Genomic DNA, 20554 nt, shown 5'->3' with positions numbered 1-20554 from the left:
CCGTACCTACCACTGCTACGTGGATCCGGTTCTCGGGCGCGAATTAATATCCGCCTCGAACGATCGCCGATAAATCATCGCGGTCTTACCGACGGATTAACGAGGGAACCGCGCGACCGACCAGATGTGCCAGTCACTTCTAGGAAAGATGGCGGACGAACAGCGACAGCCTAAATGATCCCGACGCACCCCTTTTCTTCTTCCACGAGAGTCTCTCCCTTTTTGTACGGGCCGAGCCTCTATACCGCGCTCGGTCGTTTAATTGGCTCGAAGAATTTGCCTCGGAATCCTGGCCATTGCACACGTGCGGGGTGGGAATATCCTGCACTAAATCAATTGTCTTGCAAGCGTACGCGCGTACGTACGCCCACCCTCCCGCTCTTTACGCGAGCGATTAGAACCGCGGTTTCTCCAATCAGAGATCGCACTCTTTTTGTCTTTCTTTCGTTCGACGATGTCCTTTCGATGCGCGAGTATCGTAGAGAGCTGATCAGTTGGCGGGTGCAAGGAGACTTGTCCGAGAGACACTTTTACCGAGGTGAATTTCGAACAGTTACGAATTTCAGGTATTGTCATTTTTTGTGTTTTCTCGCGGTAATTCGGTGCCTGTGCTTTCATCGTTGGAGAATTTATTAGTTCTTTACGGTACGTGGATTTTAACATTATTGAATAACAATGATGTTTGGAATGAAAAGATAGACGGGTAAATTTGAAACAAAGAGGTTGCGCTTTCATCGAAGCTAGCGCGCTAAAATTTGTCTTGGTAAGGCACGTTGCTCGGGATAAATTTTGAAGAATTACAATTCCCAGGAACTATAATTCTTAGGTTTTCTCATGCTATGACGTTGGACACTTTTTGCTCGCGTAGTACCGTTCGACAACTTGCAAGTTCCTTATGGTATATACCATAGAAAGTACACGGGGCTCGATTCGGACAAGCGACTTTTCTGTTTGTCTTCGTCGTTGTAAATTGAAAGAATAAGGAAAAAACGTACAGTCATTGCCACGTTTGAAGCGTTTACCCCCCGTTGAATAAATAAACAATAACGATATCCATTCTTATATTTTTCTTCTCTGTATTATACGTCTCTCTCTACTAAAGGGATCTACTACTCTCTATCTACTCCAATTGATACGTACACATTAATAAACGAAAATAAATAAACGACAACAATATCCATCCTTATATTTTTCTGTATTATACGTCTCTATCTATTAAAGGGATCTACTACTCTCTATCTACTCCCATCGATGTGTACACATTAATAAACGGAAATAAATAAACAACAACAATATCCATCCTTATATTTTTCTGTATTATACGTCTCTATCTATTAAATAGATCTACTACTCTCTATCTACTCCCATCGATGTGTACACATTAATAAACGAAACATAAAAATAATAATATAAAAGTTACGAAAATTTCCGCCACTGTTTCGTATCTTTACATGTCGTTCGTTGTCCGTTCGACGAGTTTGTATTGCAGTAAATCCAATCGATTAAACGTATCGTGGAAAACGGTGGTCCCAGAAACTCGGTGTGAAAAGGACCGTGCGATTGGTGACAGCGGGATGGCCACGGAGGGAGAGGGGGCCCCTCCGCGTGTTCGCCCATAAATTCCAGAAATCTAAAACCGACCGCGGGACGAAGAATCGGTCCGAAATTTTCTACAATGTGACGCATTAGGCGCGGGGAAAAACCCCCGTAGAGAGGTGGCATTTCGGACACGACCGAGACCGTAACAGAACCAACGACGACGACACAGACGACATAGACGATGACGACAACGACGACGACCTAACACCGTGCATCCTAACAGAAAGGATCTCCCATGGTAACCATAGTAACTGTACAAACACGATGGCTGACGAGCTTCCGGTTTCGCCCCGCGACAGCTGCGAGGATCTAGTTTCTAGGCCTGCATCGGTAACAGAGACCCCCTCCAACCCCCTCTAACCATCCCCCCACCCGACAAACCTCCCGGTACCCTCTTCCTCTTTCAACGAAAGACGTCCATGGAAAAAAGAATCGATCCCGAGTCACGAGATACGCAAGGTACCCGCTTTTCTGCTGTTTACCTACGTTCTTGGCGCGAACGGTGATTAATGTTTACCACGAAATCGAATTGCAAGTCCTTTTAATGAAATCGCCTCCCCCCCCTACACCCTTCTCTCTTCTACCCGGCCCCCCTCTGACTATCGATCCTCCGGGTTGGATGACAGCTTGGTAACCTTAGACGTCTCGCGACTGCGACTTTCGGTCTCTTATTTTCATTGGGAAATTCCGTGGAAATACGACTCGGGGTAAACGCCCGACGCGCAGGGCGGGAGGGGGAGGGGATAAGGAAAGGGGGAATTTACGGAGCGACGGCGAGGTTTAAAATTGAATAAGAAAATTCTCATTAACGTCGAAGGCGCGGATTTGTTCGCTACTCGGGAATCCGATCTCGGTTGTAAACGCGGTTTGTCGGTTATACCGAACGCAAGTAGCGGAGAAATTTGTCCGTGTATGTACAGGATCAACTGTTTAACGCGATCGATACAAATTTTGTTCCGTAATCAACGAATTTTTAATTTTCTTCTTTTTTTAGCACGGATAAATGATCTCAAAGAAGCTTCGAAGCGTTTCGATGTCGGTTGTAAACGCATTTTGTCGGATGTACCGAGCACGCAGGATGAACCGTGAAACTCGACTGATACAAAGTTTGTTTCGTAACTAGCGAATCAATTTTAAATTTTCTTCTCTCTTTAGCGCGGATAAATGATGTCGGAGCGAACGTAAAGCGATTCGATGTCGGTTGTAAACGCATTTTATCGGATGTACCGAGCACGCAGGATGAACCGTGAAACTCGACCGATACAAAGTTTGTTCCGTAACCAGCGGACTAATTTTTAATTTTCTTCTTTCTCTGGTACGGATAAATGACCTCAAAGCACCTTCGTAGCGTTTCGATGTCGGTTGTAAACGCATTTTGTCGGATGTACCGAGCCCGCAGGATGAACCGTCTAATTTGACCGATTCAATTTTTGTTCTGCAACTAGCGAACTAATTTTTAATTTTCTTCTCTCTTTAGCACGGATAAATGATCTCGGAACGAACGTAAAGCGATTCGATGTCGGTTGTAAACGCATTTTATCGGATGTACCGAGCACGCAGGATGAACCGTGAAACTCGACCGATACAAAGTTTGTTCCGTAACCAGCGGACTAATTTTTAATTTTCTTCTTTCTCTGGTACGGATAAATGACCTCAAAGCACCTTCGAAGCGTTTCGATGTCGGTTGTAAACGCATTTTGTCGGATGTACCGAGCCCGCAGGATGAACCGTCTAATTTGACCGATTCAATTTTTGTTCTGCAACTAGCGAACTAATTTTTAATTTTCTTCTCTCTTTAGCACGGATAAATGATCTCGGAACGAACGTAAAGCGATTCGATGTCGGTTGTAAACGCATTTTATCGGATGTACCGAGCACGCAGGATGAACCGTGAAACTCGACCGATACAAAGTTTGTTCCGTAACCAGCGGACTAATTTTTAATTTTCTTCTTTCTCTGGTACGGATAAATGACCTCAAAGCACCTTCGAAGCGTTTCGATGTCGGTTGTAAACGCATTTTGTCGGATGTACCGAGCCCGCAGGATGAACCGTCTAATTTGACCGATTCAATTTTTGTTCTGCAACTAGCGAACTAATTTTTAATTTTCTTCTCTCTTTAGCACGGATAAATGATCTCGGAACGAACGTAAAGCGATTCGATGTCGGTTGTAAACGCATTTTATCGGATGTACCGAGCACGCAGGATGAACCGTGAAACTCGACCGATACAAAGTTTGTTCCGTAACCAGCGGACTAATTTTTAATTTTCTTCTTTCTCTGGTACGGATAAATGACCTCAAAGCACCTTCGAAGCGTTTCGATGTCGGTTGTAAACGCATTTTGTCGGATGTACCGAGCCCGCAGGATGAACCGTTTAATTTGACCAATTCAATTTTTGTTCTGTAACTAGCGAACTAATTTTTAATTTTCTTCTCTCTTTAGCACGGATAAATGATCTCGGAACGAACGTAAAGCGATTCGATGTCGGTTGTAAACGCATTTTGTCGGATGTACCGAGCACGCAGGATGAACCGTCTAACGCGATCGATTAAAATTTTGTTCCGTAACCATCTAATTTAAAATTTTCTCCTTACTTTGGCACGGATATTTTCGATATTTTGTTACGTAAGCTTCCAAGGTCACTTTCAACATGTTTGCGCACAATATCGTAATTTTCGTCATCCGTCGGGCAGCTGGTAGCGAATCCAACGAGTTGGAAAATGTTACCTATAAAAATGACAGACTCTTTGAAAAAATTGAAGGTGATTTTGGAAACTTGTCTAAAAGAAGATACGTACGAAAGAAACTCAAACATAATCTCCTCGAAGGTCCTTCAAAATCGTATCGTACTAAATCTGTACTAAAAAGAAGAAAAAAGATTCGTCTATGATTACAAACCAAATTCAAACGATCCACCACCCTGTACACTACTCGAAGTTACCAATATCCTTCACGTTGCCTTCAAGGCATCGAATCTCCCTGTTACAAAACCTATTAAAAACTAAAACAAGAAGAACGAATTGACAGGTCTCTCTGTTATACGCTAAAAATACGCTCGAGTACCCGAGGCGTTGATAACTCGAGAAACGATTATAACTCGGTGTGCAATTAGAGCGAGGTATCCTTCGATCGGGTGTCGTGAGAGGACTCCTCGACGGTCTCTCAGGAAGCGATCCTTCGGATCATCGCGACAGATGGAGAGGTAAGCTGACGAACAGAGATAGATATATATATAGATAGATAGATAGATAGATAGAGAGAGAGAGAGAGAGGTGGTTGCACGCGCGCGTGTCAATCGGTTACGGCGGGTCTAATTGGAGCGAGCTTGATCTATCCTCATGTAAATGAGCGTAATTAGCGTGCAACATAGATCAAGGTAGCGTCGGGGTACGATCGATTAGACGGGAGCGAGGGGAATCGGTGGTTCACGAGCAGGGGGGAGCAAGGAGGGAGGTGATGCAAGGCCGTGTTCAGCCTCTGACCCGATTTTCGTCCCGAACGAAACTAATGGCCATTCGTAATTGGAATTAGCCGCGGCTTACTTCGCTACTGGCGGCTCGTGCCGCATCGAAGGGGCCCAAGAGGGGGCGAGTGGGGGGCCGAGCAACAACGACACGAACGAAATTAAAATCCGCATCGTTCGATCCCGGGGGACCCGACCGTTCCAAGATCACGCTGGACCAACGTCCAGGATATCCCTTTGACGAGCTTCGAGCTATTAAATGGGATTTAACTGTCAAATTCCTCGGCTAGATTGATGTACCAGGGTGGATCGCGAGGGACGCCTGGGAATTTGATCTACGATCGTTGGAGACGCTACGGGACAACCGGGGATACCAGTTTCAGCGGAGAAGAGGGTTACAGCGTGTGAAACGTTCGATCTCTGACCGGTAGATAGCTAGCAGAGAACTCACGGTGAGTTTCGACGCGATATTTCGGTGCCATCTTTCCTGAGTAGGTAGGCGCAGACTAGCGAGCACAGGCGACAACGAAACGGTATACGACGATCTCGGGACTTTCTAATCCACGAGGTATCAAAATTGCTGCAACCCCAGGGAGGAAATTGGTAGATTAACGAGGTAGATCCGAACGTCTACCGGGAGAGTACTCTTGAGAACTCGAGAACGGAATTGGGTCCTTCGCTGTATCTGGTGTCTATGGATCGAACGATTGGCGATCTCCTTTTAACGCGTGCGATCGCGAATGCGTGCAGATTAGTTGGAAAATGAGCAGATCGAACGAAACACCCATAAAAGTATAGATAATAATGATAATGATTCTATGAGAAATAATAACGTACGGATAATTTGATTTAGAGCGAGTGGAGGATTCTAGCTTGGAGGATGCGGTCGAAGGATCCACGGAAACGTGAAATGAATAGTAACGTAGTAAATGAAGCGATAATTTAACGTAAAATAATTCGGTTCGAAGCAAGTGGATGTTCCAGCTCGGTGATAGAATCTTGAGAAACTTTGAATATCGTAATTGTGACAAGAATATGAGATATTTCAATTTTTAAGTTTTTAAGTACCTTTTAATTGGAGATTGTGAAATTTTTGTCCAATATTGACTTCAAAATGATAATTAAAGCGAAGGTCACGGGAACTGGGATCTTTTTCCGTATATCGAATTCGTGGAAATAGACAAAAGAGAGTTTAGATGAAATGAGGAATATTATTGGCGAATTGAATCCGTTGGCTATTTATATATACACATGTGTTTATATTGGAACAATGTTTGCGATGTTTCGCGCGTTGCAATCCGATAACACCTCTCTGTGCACGGAAACGACAACGGTTGGTCTTCCAAGCGAATTTGCAAATCGTAAATGAAACACTCGACGCGGTAATAATCGTTCGGTATAATTGGCTTCGATTTTTCGCGAACAAGTCGGTGAGATTTTTCTGTAAACACCAGTGCCAACGATTTTCCCGTCTGAGTCACCGGTGACCCCAGCCGATGAACTCATCGCGCATACGTACCCCCACAACGCGACTCTTATCGCTTATAAGATTGCGACTGAGAAGGAAATACGATCGAATAAATTTGTTGTTGCGCGTTCGAAAGCTTCGTGCGCGGCGTAATTGATAAAAATTCGGACGAGCGTCGCGGTACTTTCTACACGATTACGTTCCAAGTGGTACGAAATACAGCGGAATCCGTTCGTTACGATAACTATGGTATTCCCACTTTTCCGCGAGAATGACCGACCGATAACGTTACACGAAACGTAAAAGGTGTTCGTTACGAAACCGAGTTTATTAAACGCAATTACCATATTCGCGTACGGATTAACGCGATACCGCTTTCTTACGTTATCATTTACGGTACCGCGACTCCGTTCGTGTGAAAGATAAAATTTACGAACGATTGTACTCGCGTAAAAGATAAAAGTTACGTCACGTTGAAACGTTCGCGAAGAAAATAGGTCCGTTCGTCGCGTGCTCGAGAAATGAAAATTTTTACGGTTTGCCTTCGCGCGAACTCGAAAATAAAACGTTTCGTTCGATCGTCCCTGTAAATGTAGAACACACGTTCGCGAGACTCTTACTTCGATGCGTAGATTTATGGATCACGGTGTATTTGTTCTCGTGGATGACGTGAAAATTTCCAGGACGATACGAAAATAAGAAATTCGATGGGACAAGGATTCGTCGTGTACGCGACGAATGCTTAGGGTAATTAGCAACGGTGTGAAAACGAGGACCGTGGTCGATACACGGGCTCCGGTGTCTCTAATCATCGAGGTGGCGGTCCGATTGGGCCAATTAAGAGGACTCGATAGCCCTTCCATTTTCGCGCGAGCAATTTCAAGTCGAGCGCGTCAGCCGCCGCGATCTCCTCTCCCCACTCCCTTCACCTCCCACCACGGTCGGTCGAGCGCTCGCTCGGTGCCATGGTGTCCCATGGCGCAAATAAATCATACGTAAGTGTGCTTACGTGTCGCCGCGCAGCCGGCGTTCTGCGCGACCGGGAAAGATGAAAATTAATCGCTCGGCCAGACCTGTTGGTGAATTCGAGCTTCGAACGTGCTTCGCGCTTTGAATTTTCGTCGTTACGTATCGTTGAACGAAAAAGGAAAAGAAAATTTCGTTCAACGAAACACGATAACTGGAGAAATGGGCGATAACAATTAGGTAATAGCGCGTACTTTGAATTTTTTAATTATTACGCCGTGTTAACGAAAAAGGAAAAGAAAATTTCGTTTAACGAAACAGGATAATTGGAGAAATGCACGATAAAAATTAGGTAGAAACGCGTGCTTCGCATGCTTTGAGTTCGGAAATTGTTATTACACGATGAATTGTTGTTAACGAAAAAGGAAAAGGAAATTTCGTTTAACGAAACACAATATCTGGAGAAACTGCACGATAAAAATTTGATCAACGACACGTACGTTCGTGCCTCGAATTCTCGAATTGTCGTTACGCCAGGTTAACGAAGAAGAGAAACCGGAAATTTCGTTTAACGAAGCACCGTAACCGGAGAAAATGCACGATAAAAAAAAATTTGATCAACGACACGTGCATCGTGCCTCGAATTCTCGTCGTTGCGTCGCGTCGAGGAGAGAAAAGAAGAGAAAGAAGAACTTTCGTTCAACGAAACGCGATAACGGGCGAAAACGCAAGACACGAAATTATTTAATAACGCGTGCTTCGTGTTTCGAATTCTCGTGGTTGGGTAGCGCTAACGGAAAAAAAAAGAAGAAGAACTCGTCGAAACAAGATAACCGTAAAAGTTTTCGTTGTTTTTACACTCGATCACCGAAATTCCATTTCCTCCGTTATTTCGGGCAAGTGGGTTTCGACGAACACCTAAGCCACGTTGCGAGCGAGCAATTAATTTCACGTTTGTCCTGTCTTGGTTTAGCCGGATTGTTTATTTGTTTAATTAAAATTATACAACTCCGGCGATTCCAATTACACGTTTCCGTCACGTTTCGTGCTCTCGGCGTTACAGACACGGCCCGGTGCTTTTGAATAATCGTAAGTGAATTTTACATTTCGTTCTATCGCGATCTCTTTCCAATCGTGTTCTATTCATCGTTGGGAATAATTTTCGATAATTTTTCTCCGCGTATCGTCGAAACTGACCGAAAAACCGGACCACGAGAGAATATTTAATAAACACACGGGTAGAGTAGAACCTTCGTTGCACGAGCCGAGTGGGGGACAAAAGTGTTCGCGTACGAGAATTTTCGCGTAATGGAACGATAAGTGGTTAACGTTCAATTTTATTCGATACTCGAGATAAAACGAAACACATAAATCGAGTACAATCTGTTCGTAGTTAACTTTTCTTTTAAGTGTAATCACCTTCGCGTTCGCTCTAATTGGTTTTCAATAACACGTTTCCGTTTCTTTTTTCCCAACGACATATTTTTCCGCTGATCTTCGAGTTTCACGATTACGTCACATTTTTCTCTAAACGTTGATACCACGCATTTTTCTTTCGTCGAAATAACGATATAGGTTTCACGTACGCGTCAATTTCGTGGCAAATCATTGCGAATAGATTTTATTCACCAGAAGGAAATGAACACTTCGTACGTTTACACACGGTACTGTAATAGAAAATACACTCTCCGTATAATAGAACGTAACGGGTGTTCCCATAACGGAGGTTCTACCGTATTTGGAAACAAAATATTACCTCGAGGGACGAATCGTCAATTTTATCCATTTTCCGTCAAATTACGTACATTCTTTCCGCGTGGATGTAACGACGAGCGAGATAAATTCTTTCCAGTGAACCACCCTCTAATGGAGAGACGAACAGTGAACCAGCTACGAGAATTATTTTGCATACGTAACGACGCGCGTAAAAGAATTTGAGAATAATTCTCTTGACAATTATTTAACGAAGAAATTTCAAACTCGTGTCCAATAAGTTCCGTAGCCCCAAAACCGAGTCCTCGTTTAAGGAAAAGAAATCGTCAACCCCTTCTTCATTAACGACACGTCAAAACCGTCTCGAGGTAAGTCGTATTGTAACAAATACGAGGAGGGTGTGTGACGAATGAGACCACGAGCGTAAGGAGACATTGCGTGACAGACGATAGAATGAAAAGTTCTGTCAACTTGAGAGAACGCGACGAAAAGAAATATATAGGAATCGTGAGCGTCGCTGGGAGGAACGCGAAGAACGAAAACGAGATCCAGGTATACCGATCTTTCCACCAGAACAAAAGGTTGGAGGAACTCGAGCCAAGATTTTGGGAACGAATAAATTAAAATGGGAGAAACCAAGGTTAAGAAACTCGCGCGAATAAATATATTTCTTTTTTTACCAGAAGCTCAACGTGTAGAAATTCAACGAAGTAGAAGGATAGTTTGTAAAGTACGTCGCGATGCAAAGATGGCTGGACGTCTCAAGGGTCTAAGATTCTTTTATATTCGTGCTTTGTATTTCGAATCTCTTTCTAATTAGAATATATACGTTACGATCTATTTTCCTGGAATGCAAGAGTATGTAACTTTGAACTAAAAAGAAACTTTGGAGATCGAAGGGAGAAATTTACGAACGAAGATTCGAATGGTATTTTTTTGCTGGGAATATTCAACGCGTGAGAACCAACGACGAGGAAGAATACTTTGTCCGTCGCGATACAATCACGATCAAATGTGTATTTGTTTCTATTCGATTCGGTTAATTTTACACTGGTAATTATTGTAGTAATTTTTAACCGTCGATGAATTTTTCTTTGGTTGTAACGTCTCGTTGCTCCAAATATCGAAGCGCGCGATTCCAAATCGAGGCTGTAATTAAATTTGTCCATTTTTCGTAGTTTTATCCTCGGGCTCGTTCCGAGCAGCGATTATCCCGGTTGATCGGGACCCCGGTAAACCGAGAACACGGATAATCGACAATTTGGATAATCGAACCTCGGTTAATCGAAATCCTGCTACATACCCGACTGCTCTAACGTACCAAGCTGAGCTATACGTTTCCGTGTGTCTCCTTCGTTATAAAATATCGAAAGGAAATCATTTTCCATGGTTCTCGCTTACATACAGATCGGGAAGAACGATGCAAAAATATCTCGATTTCGTTTTCAATGGAATTCCACGATTTGCTCCGAAATATAAGATAAATTTACTCTGGGTACGAATCACCGAGAGCGATTCAAATTTCTCAATTTTATTTTCAAACTTCCCATACTTTGCCTTAGAATATAAAGGATCGTTACGAAAAACTTCTTGATTTCATTTTTAGCAGAACTTTCTTTCCGCAAAGAGCTACGAAAAGTTCTCAATTCCATTTTCGTTAGAATTCCAGGCTCTAAAATATCGGAAAGAATCTTTCTGTTCCCCACACACAGAATTCGTATACCTACGAATCACCAAAAGCGATCAAAATTTCTCAATTCAATTTTTACCTTAAATCATAAAAAAAACAATCATTTCCCGCGTTCTCGATACGAGGAAGATTTAAAAAGATTCCAGCACACCCTTACCTTGAACAAAATTTAAAAAAATAATAAAACAAGAATCATTTCCCACGTTCTCGATACGCACGAATCGCGAAATGCGATCAAAATTTCTCAACTCCACTATTAACAAAATTCCACCACACCCTTCCCTCGAACAAAATTAAAAAAAATAATAAAAAAAGAATCATTTCCCAAGTTCTCGATACGCACTAATCGCGAAATGCGATCAAAATTTCTCAACTCCACTATTAACAAAATTCCACCACACCCTTCCCTCGAACAAAATTAAAAAAAATAATAAAAAAAGAATCATTTCCCAAGTTCTCGATACGCACGAATCGCGAAATGCGATCAAAATTTCTCAATTCCATTATTAAAAAAATTCCACCCTTGGCCCAAAGAATAACCAAAGCTACGAAAAAAATGTCACTTCGAATGGTGGCACTCCATACGCAAAAGTTTCTCCATTAAAAACGATCGTCCGCTCGAAGTGGTTCCTTCGGCGTATTTTCGTTTCGCGTAAGGGTAAGCACGCACGCAGCACGCACGCATGCACGCACGCACGTACGCGCGCGTATCTCGGCCGTGTCGCGAATCCGTTATCAGGGAATCGCAGTGGAGAGGGACCGGTATGAGTACACGGGGGTAGTAGGGAGCTCGATTTAACTCGAACGCGCAACGTGTATCGGAGGAAACGTCAGCGAACGGGTTAACCGTTGCTGATTAGCCGCGGTTGATTGCGAGGAGCGAGCGTAGCCCGGGGCCGGCGACGCTTCCCTCCGTCGCGTCGGCCCCTTTGATTCTCATTGTCTACGCGTCCCGACGGAAAGGCTCTCGAGACGGCGACGATTTTCGCGCGCTCGCGGCCTTGCGTTTCGCGCGGGCCTGTACGCCCCGAGACCGATTATCCTTTATCGTCGGCGGTACGTACACACCGTACCAACCAGATTCGCTTTTATGACGTCATAATGAACCGACAATCAGCAGCATTGTCGACATAATTCCCGGTGCCGTTGTCTCACTCGGCCAACGCGGGCTCGCCATTGTTCGCGCCGTTCCTTTCGACTTTTCGCGTCCTCGTCGTCGTTGTCGGCGTCGTTGTTCGACGCACCTTCGACGACGACCGACGATACGAACACGGGGCTGCTCCCCCCGCTTCCATCCACGGGGGAGAGGGATCCATCGATCTACGCGGAAGAACGCACTCCGATTGGCGTTCTTTTTGCAACGTTCGAGGGTCGTGGAGACTTTTCGGAGTTATTTATTTTCTAACGGTTGTAAGCGAGAGCTGTCACGCGCTGATGTTACGATTGCGCGTGATTTTTGAATCGAGCGAAATTTTCAATTACGGAAGAATTCTTTTGGGAATTCTTTCCAAGGGTTGTGGAGACTTTTCAGAGTTATTTATTTTCTAACGGTTGTGTTACGCGAGATGTGTCACGCGTTGATATTAATTGTACGAATGAATCTAATCGAGCGAAATTATCAATTATGGAAGAATTCTTTCGGAGCGTTGAAAGGTCGTAGAGACTTTTCAGAGTTATTTATTTTCTAACAGTTGCGAGCGAGAGGTGTCACGCGCTGATGTTACGATTGCGCGTGATTTTTGAATCGAGCGAAATTTTCAATTACGGAAGAATTCTTTTGGGAATTCTTTCCAAGGGTTGTGGAGACTTTTCAGAGTTATTTATTTTCTAAGGGTTGCGAGCGAGAGGTGTCACGCGCTGATATTAATTTTACGCGTGATATTTGAATTATAGCGAAATGATCAATTATAGAAGAATTCTTTCGGAGCGTTGAAGGGTTGTAGAGACTTTTGAGAGTTATTTATTTTCTAAGGGTTGTAAGCGAGAGGTGTCACGCGCTGATATTAATTTTACGCGTGATATTTGAATTATAGCGAAATTATCAATTATAGAAGAATTCTTTCGGAGCGTTGAAGGGTTGTAGAGACTTTTGAGAGTTATTTATTTTCTAAGGGTTGTAAGCGAGAGGTGTCACGCGTTGATATTAATTTTACGAATGAATGTAATCGAGCGAAATTATCAATTATAGAAGAATTCTTTCGGAGCGTTGAAAGATCGTAGAGACTTTTGAGAGTTATTTATATTCTAACGATTGTAAACGAGAGGTATCACGTACTAACATTACGATTGCGCGTGATATTTAGATTGAGTTGGAATCGATCGAAATTTTCAATTATAGAATTCTTTTCGAATAGCAAAGAAACAACCCGATTACAAGAGAATTCATTCGGAACGCGTCGTTTTCTTTTTAATTAATTTCGAACGATGATGTAACGCGATAGATGCGCTCTGTTCGATTTAAAATAAAATTCTCGATCGATCGAGTTCACTCGATTGTAAAAGAATTCGTTATCGCTGGTTATGAAATTGCACGCTCGTGCAATTTGTACGAAAGAAAGAAAGAAAAAAAAAAGAAAAGGGACGCAAAGCGTATCATCGTTCGATCCGTGTAAAACGGTCAGGAATACGTCACGAATTGCGTTAACATCGACGTAAATAGTATAATCCGTTACCGAGTGATCGAGCTAACGGTACTTTAGCGCTTCGTGTCTCTCCGATTGCGGTGATCTTCGTTGAAATATACGTCACTGTATTATCGTTGTCGCTCGAGTGCAACGGGTTCGGGTTGCGCGTAAAATAATCCCGGTTCGATTCCGGTGTACTCTTCCGCAAATTCATCGGCGAGTAAGTAAATTTCCTCTCAACGGCAACGCCGAACACCGACTCGTGTACACGTGAACCACGAGCAAACAATGCCTAGCCTACTTGCAGCGTTCTTAAACATCGAACATATGGTCAGCGACGAAACGAAGATATAGATAAAGAAGATATCCGCTCGGAGTCGGCGAGTACGTCACCTGCTCGACGTCGAATCGCTCGTGACTTTGGAAAACCGCTTTCGTGGAATCTAAACGTACGTACACACACACACACACACACACACACACACACACTCTCTTTGGGTTTCGAACGATCGTTTAGCTGGTTACAAATTTCTCGATTCTGATCGTCCAGGTTTTTTTGACTGCCTTCTTGAAATCTAGAAGTATGTACACACGCACTCTCTTTCTCTCTCTAGATTTCGTAGAATCGTTTCCTGGAATCGTCCATCCGGGTCGAAATTTCTCGATTCTGGTCTTCTAGGATTTTTTGACTGCCTTCGTGGAATCTAAAAGTACGTACTCTATCTCTTGATTTCGAACGATCGTTTCTCTGAATCATCTATCCGGGTTGAAATTTCTTGATTTGGTCTTCTTAGAATTTTCGATCGTGTTCGTGGAATCTACAATAAAAGTACGTACACTCTATTCTTTTTAGATTTCGAACGATCGTTTCCCTGAATCATTTATCCGGGTCGAAATTTCTCGATTTTGGTCTTCCAGGATTTTTCGATCGTGTTCGTGGAATCTACAATAGAAATATGTACACTCTACACTCTCTAGATTTCAGACGATCGTTTCTTTGAATCATCTATCCGGGTCGAAATTTCTCGATTTTGGTCTTCCAAAATTTTTCGATCGCGTTCGTGGAATCTACAATAGAAGTATACTCCTCTCCCTGCAGATTTCGAACGATCGTTCATCCGGATCGAAATTTCTCGATTTTGGTCTTTTTAGAATTTTCAATCGTGTTCGTGGAATCTACAATAAAAGTACGTACACTCTACTCTCTTTAGATTTCAAACGATTGTTTCTCTGAATCATTTATCCGGGTCGAAATTTCTCGATTTTGGTCATCCAGGATTTTTCGATCGCGTTCGTGGAATCTACAATAGAAATATGTACACTCTACACTCTCTAGATTTCGAACGATCGTTTCTTTGAATCATCTATCCGGGTCGAAATTTCTCGATTTTGGTCTTCCAAAATTTTTCGATCACGTTCGTGGAATCTACAATAGAAGTATACTCCTCTCCCTGCAGATTTCGAACGATCGTTCATCCGGATCGAAATTTCTCGATTCCAGTCTTCCCGTATTTTAGACTGCCTTCCTACAATCGAAAAACACATACTCTCTCTCTCTCTCCTTCTAGATTTCGAACGATCGTATCCTCGAACCGTCCACCCGTTTCGAAATTTCACGATTCCGTGCCGGCCCGATTTTCGCCGCTCGTTCTCGTCTCTCGAGCCCGCATCTACCTCGCGTCCCAGCCATCCGATCGGAAACATCCACCCTCGGGGTTACACGATCGAAGTCTCCGGATTCTCGAGGAAATTTCTCCGAAAATATCGCGCGACGTATCCAATCTCGAGGCGAATCTTCTTCTTGTTTTCCGTTCGTCGATTTCGACTTGGCCGTTTGGTCCACGCCGGTGTATGCATCCCAAGCATCCGAGAATCGCGGCGGACAGATCGTATTCTACGCGACCGAGAGTAGTCTCTACCCGAGTCACCGAATGCGAGACACCCGTACGAAATCTCTGCCGTGCGCGTCGTGCCACAAATCTTCGGCGTCTCGACGCGTATCTCTCTCCTCTTTCGTTCCGCGGCGTCCCCGTTCCCTACGATTTCGTACTTCACCGGGTGGCGGGACTCGCGATCGCCGCTGGATCGCGAAGACGACACGGTGACTCGGGAACCAGAAAACCAGTTTTCGACGTTCGACGATCGCGTCCCGCGGTCGTTCCGACGGGCTCACGAACGAGGGACAATCGAATATTTATGCGCGCGAGTTCTCCCGGTGAAACGATCGCCGCGCGAACACAGCCATTCGATCCCAACCAACGAGCACGATCCACCCTCTAGCGATAAGTAGCCGGTAAAATAACATCGAGCAGCCACCAGCGAGTACGGAACCTTGCGCGGTTATCGCGTGTTACGATCATCGGGAAGATCGAAACGATGTTTCTCCTCGAAATTGGACACGGTTCCCGAATCGACGCGAGGTTTCTCCAATTGCGTTCCAAACAGTGTATTTCGCGAACATTGTACAGGGAGAAGAACGTATCGTTGGAACTACTATTTGTGAAACGTCGTTAAGAATACGTCACCAAGTGCGTTAACAACGACTCGAATAGGTTTCGATAGCGTTGAATCGATCGTTACGCACTAGTGTACGAGATTCGCGGAGCGTACGAGATTCCTGGAAGGTAGATACGTTCGCGAAGGGGGTAGTTTCGGGAGCGGAGTCGTGGAAAAGGGGTCGAACGATGCACCGCTAATTCCGTTATGACCACTGGTGGTGGTCCTTTTACGAGTTCGTTTCGCATTGTACGTAGAACGGTGCACGTACACCGAACGAAAAATGCATTTCGAGCCGCGAGATCGTTCGTATGCGTGTACACGAGCGCGTTTCTGTAGGTAGGTGAACGCGAGCGCGCATCGGAGCGGTTCATCGCGTATGTATATAGGACAGAGGCGGCAGCTGTCTGACAGCTGTAAGGGCCTTTTTACCTGCTCCATCCAGCGTGTGCACGAATCCGGTAGCGGCGAGGAGTCGTCGAGAAAAAAGGATCCGAAGTGGCCCCGAACACGCCGTCAACGCGTGCAGATCGCGAGCGAGAGGACCGAACCGATACGAAAATAATAAGCCCGCCCTTCCGATGACCACCGCCAATGGGGGTGTTGGGCTCTTTTTTTCGGGGGCTGGTCGCTCGATTGGGCTCGCGGATCATCGAATGACACGGTGGACCGGGTAATGAACTCTTTGGAGGGAATTTTCGACGGTGAACGAAGAACGATGGCTGACGATTTCTCATCGTCGAGAATGGTTTTCGAACACTTGGAGAATGTGACAAACAACTCTTTGGTCGAGAATGGTTTTCAAACACTTGGCGAACGCGTGACTTTGCTTCTTCTGTAACTCGAAGAATTTGTTTTTTAATCGAGTTTTCGGAGAACTTTTCCGAGCGAATTTTCGAATGCAAATGAACGATAGATGATTTTTAATCGTCAAGATTTGAGTAGTTTTGCACCCTTTGGAGGATATTACTATATATGACTGGTTCTTCTTTAAGTTGGGGAATTTAATCTTTGTTTCGAGAGAACTTTTCGGAGCAAATTTTGAGAAGTAAATAAACCATAGGTGACGATTTTTGATCGTGGAGAATAGAATAGTTTTCCACCATTTGGGGAACGATTTTACGCGTGATTTTCCTTCTTGCGTTTGTTGAGATTATTTTTGATTTTTAGGGAGCTTCTCGGAGCGAATTTTCGAACGCAAATGAACGATAGGAGATGATTTCTAATTGTCAAGAATAGAATAGTTTCCACCCTTTGGGGAATATTACTACACGTGACTGGTTCTTCTGTAAGTTGGTGAATTTAATCTTCGTTTCGAGAGAGCTTTTCGGAGCAAATTTTTGGAAGTAAATAAACCATAGGTGACGATTTCTTATCGTCGAGAATAGAATAGTTTTCCACCATTTGGGGAACGATTTTACGCGTGATTTTGCTTCTTGCGTTTGTTGAGATTATTTTTGATTTTTTAGGAGCTTCTCGGAGAAAATTTTGCGAAGTAAATAAACCATAGGTGACTATTTTTCATTGTAGAGCGTAGAGCAGTTTGACACACTTTAGAAGACTACTTCGATTGAAAATTTTACTGTTTCGCGTTAAAAGAACGTTACGAGAAATATCGTAAACCTTCTCTACGAAAACACGAAGAACCTATCGAACCTTGGAAATAATCACGGAAATCAAATTACGAACGAGTAACAATTTCCATCGAGAACTTTTCGTCTCTTCGAACAACTTCACCGATAAGTGAATTTTCAAATCCAAACATTGACCCTTCCTTGCACGTAACGTTCGTTCCAAAGTATTTACGCGAAAGAGATACTTCATTGTACAATATTGTACAATTCTTACAAAAGTTTGTTCGTTTATTTCGAAGATCTCACGTTCACTTTAAACCACAGGTAACAATTGCCCGTTATCTGCGTTCAAATTCGAATCAGGTGGACCTCGCTCTAACGAAAAGTTTCGACGATGAAAAAAATCGGGATAGAATTAAAATCACCGAACGAATCGTATAGTAAAAGAATCGATTCGGAGGGAACACCGCGAATAAAGGGGAAATGAAATTTCCCGGTGAACCGAACGGAAAAAAAACAAAGAAAACAAAGAAAAGAACGATTGGAGAGAAATGGTAGGACGTCGTGTCAGTTTCGGTGTCGCGCGCATTACCTATGCGCGCGTCGTATGAAAAGTTCCGAAGCTTTGGCGAGGTTACGCGCTTTGTTGCAATTTCAGGGTCATCGCGAATGGATCCGGCGTGCACACCGAACGAATGGAAAAGGAAAACCGTGTGTACAGATTCGTGACAGCTGCGCGACGCCCCAAGATACGTATCGAAAACGTAGCGAACGGAAAACATCATCGCGAACAATGTGCACATGCCCCGTTTAAGGGGAGAACAGATATACAAGCCAGACATTCGAGGTCTAATGCATTTCTACAAAACATTTCGTGCATCTACCTACCGCGAATCGAGCTCTTTGTTTTCAAATGTACATCGCGTATTGTTTTCGGAACGGAACGAGAAGGTTCGCGGGTTCGAGGTTTCGCGTATCAATTTTCGTACGCGATCCCGAACAATATCACCGAGCAGATTAAAACGTAGAGAAACGCGACAAAGTAGAATATCGGTGCCGGTAAACCGAACCTCGTTAACCGAACGTAATTAGCGCGTTCGTCTCGGAATAGTTATCCGTTTACTCCCTGATTGGAAATTGCAATCTGTTGGCGGTAGTTAATCAATTTCTAGGCGAGCCGAAACCGAATTTCGAAATTATCGGCTGTTTGTTCAACAATAACAACGGTTGTTCAAAATTCATTCGAGCGAAATACACCTCGGGTTACGCTCGCGTTATTTTTTTTTTTTTCTCTTTTCGTTGTTACGGTTATAACGACGCGCATAGTTCGTAACGATTTTTGTTAAAAAGAGAAAGTTTATTTCGAAAATAATACTTCCCGTGGATCGAGTGGTTGAGATTCTTTACGATGGTACAGAGAATTGCGGAAATTTTTTACCCTCGATCGGACACGAACGAAATTTGATTCGAGAGATGGAAAACTTTGGTTGTTAGCAATTTTTATCCGTTCGTTAGGAACTTCTGTTCGTTGGTAATTTTTTTATCCGTTCGTTAGAATTTTCTAGCCGTTGGTTAGACATTTTTATCCGTTTGGTTTCAAACTTCTGTTCGTCGGAAAGTTGTCCTACTTCGTTAGAAATTATTCTTCCTTAGAAAGTTCTATTCGTTGAAAATTCGTCTTCCTTCGTTGCAAATTTCTTTTCGTTACAAATCTCTCTTTCTCCGTTACAAATTTTTCATCCCTACAAATTTCTTCGTTCGTTCCAAATTCGTCCACCTTCGTTGGAAATTATTCTTCCTTACAAATTTCTACTCGGGGAAAATTTCTCTTCCATCGTTACGAATTACTCTTCCTCGCGAAATTTCTATACGTTCAAAATTTCCATTGGTCCTCGCTTATTTGTCTCTCTCGATAACAAACTTCTGTACCTTCGTTAAAAATAATCCATTCAACGAGTAACAAGTTGTCCTATCGTTTATTCCAAACTTCAACTCGGTAAAAAAAAAGAAAAAAAAGAAATCTACCCCATTTCTTCCCCAATGGAACAAATTTTTCTCGATTCGACGCGCGGGCAATTCGCTCGTTTTGCGCGTCTATTCGTTCGTCCTCGTATCGAAACTGGATTCGAGACGCAGTCGATCACCCGGTATTTTTTTTGTCTTTTTCAAATTTCTCGAATTTTCATCGTCGATGACGCCGAGACGCGCGCGCGCGCCGTTTCCATCGTGCCGCGTGTGTCTAATTTCGCGTTTGCATTCACCTTTTCGCTCGGTTTTGCGTTTGCGTCGAAGATACTACATCCGGCAGCCAGTCGGATCGATACAAGCGCGCGAGAGAGCGAGGAGAACTTCTCTCTCCCTCTCTCTCCACTGCCCCTTCCCATTCTTTCTCTCTCTCTCTCTCTCTCTCTTACTCTGGTACTTCCCCCCTCTCGAGGTTTTCTCTTTCTCTCGCACCGTTAGGCCGTGGCACCGACCCTGAAGCCAAGGCAAGACCTTGAGTTCGCGCGTCAATCCCGTGAAAGGGAAACTCAAGACACCCCGTTCGACGAAATTCCTCGTGAATTTCTTTCTCGTTGGAAAACGGACGAAAAAAAGGAAAAGGAAAAACCCAGCGACCCTTGAAACGGCTACGCGCCGAACGAACGTTACGTTTCGTCTCCCTTGCTCCGTGCCCCTGGGGAACAACGCGATTCGCCCCGGTTAAACGCGCGAAATTCTCTCGCGCCTACGGAAAATTCGAGCTCCGTGAACCAGTTCGCACGAAACTCGACAAGAACGTCTCGTAATGTGGGTTACGAAGAGACACTCGTAGAAACGAAGTTGCGTGTATAACATCGTTGCAAACCACGTTGACCAAGGAAATTGTTTCGATGCTCTGTACATTGAATTTGTAAATTTGTCTCGGAGGCACGTCCAGAACCTCGTGTTATTTTTTCTTTTTCTCTTTTCGTTGTTAC

General features: G+C 43.8%; 1 protein-coding gene across 5 annotated transcripts in view; it reads right to left on the bottom strand.

The window, feature by feature from the left end:
- The window catches only part of Tet (tet methylcytosine dioxygenase-like), a 278954-nt gene that overhangs the window by 150836 nt on the left and 107564 nt on the right, over nt 1-20554 (bottom strand). The window lies entirely within an intron of this gene.

This window comes from Ptiloglossa arizonensis, chromosome 3, assembly GCF_051014685.1.
Source record: "Ptiloglossa arizonensis isolate GNS036 chromosome 3, iyPtiAriz1_principal, whole genome shotgun sequence".
Taxonomy (NCBI): domain Eukaryota; kingdom Metazoa; phylum Arthropoda; class Insecta; order Hymenoptera; family Colletidae; genus Ptiloglossa; species Ptiloglossa arizonensis.
The sequence above is the reverse complement of the archived record's forward strand: the minus strand, read 5'-3'. Positions and strand labels throughout refer to the sequence as shown.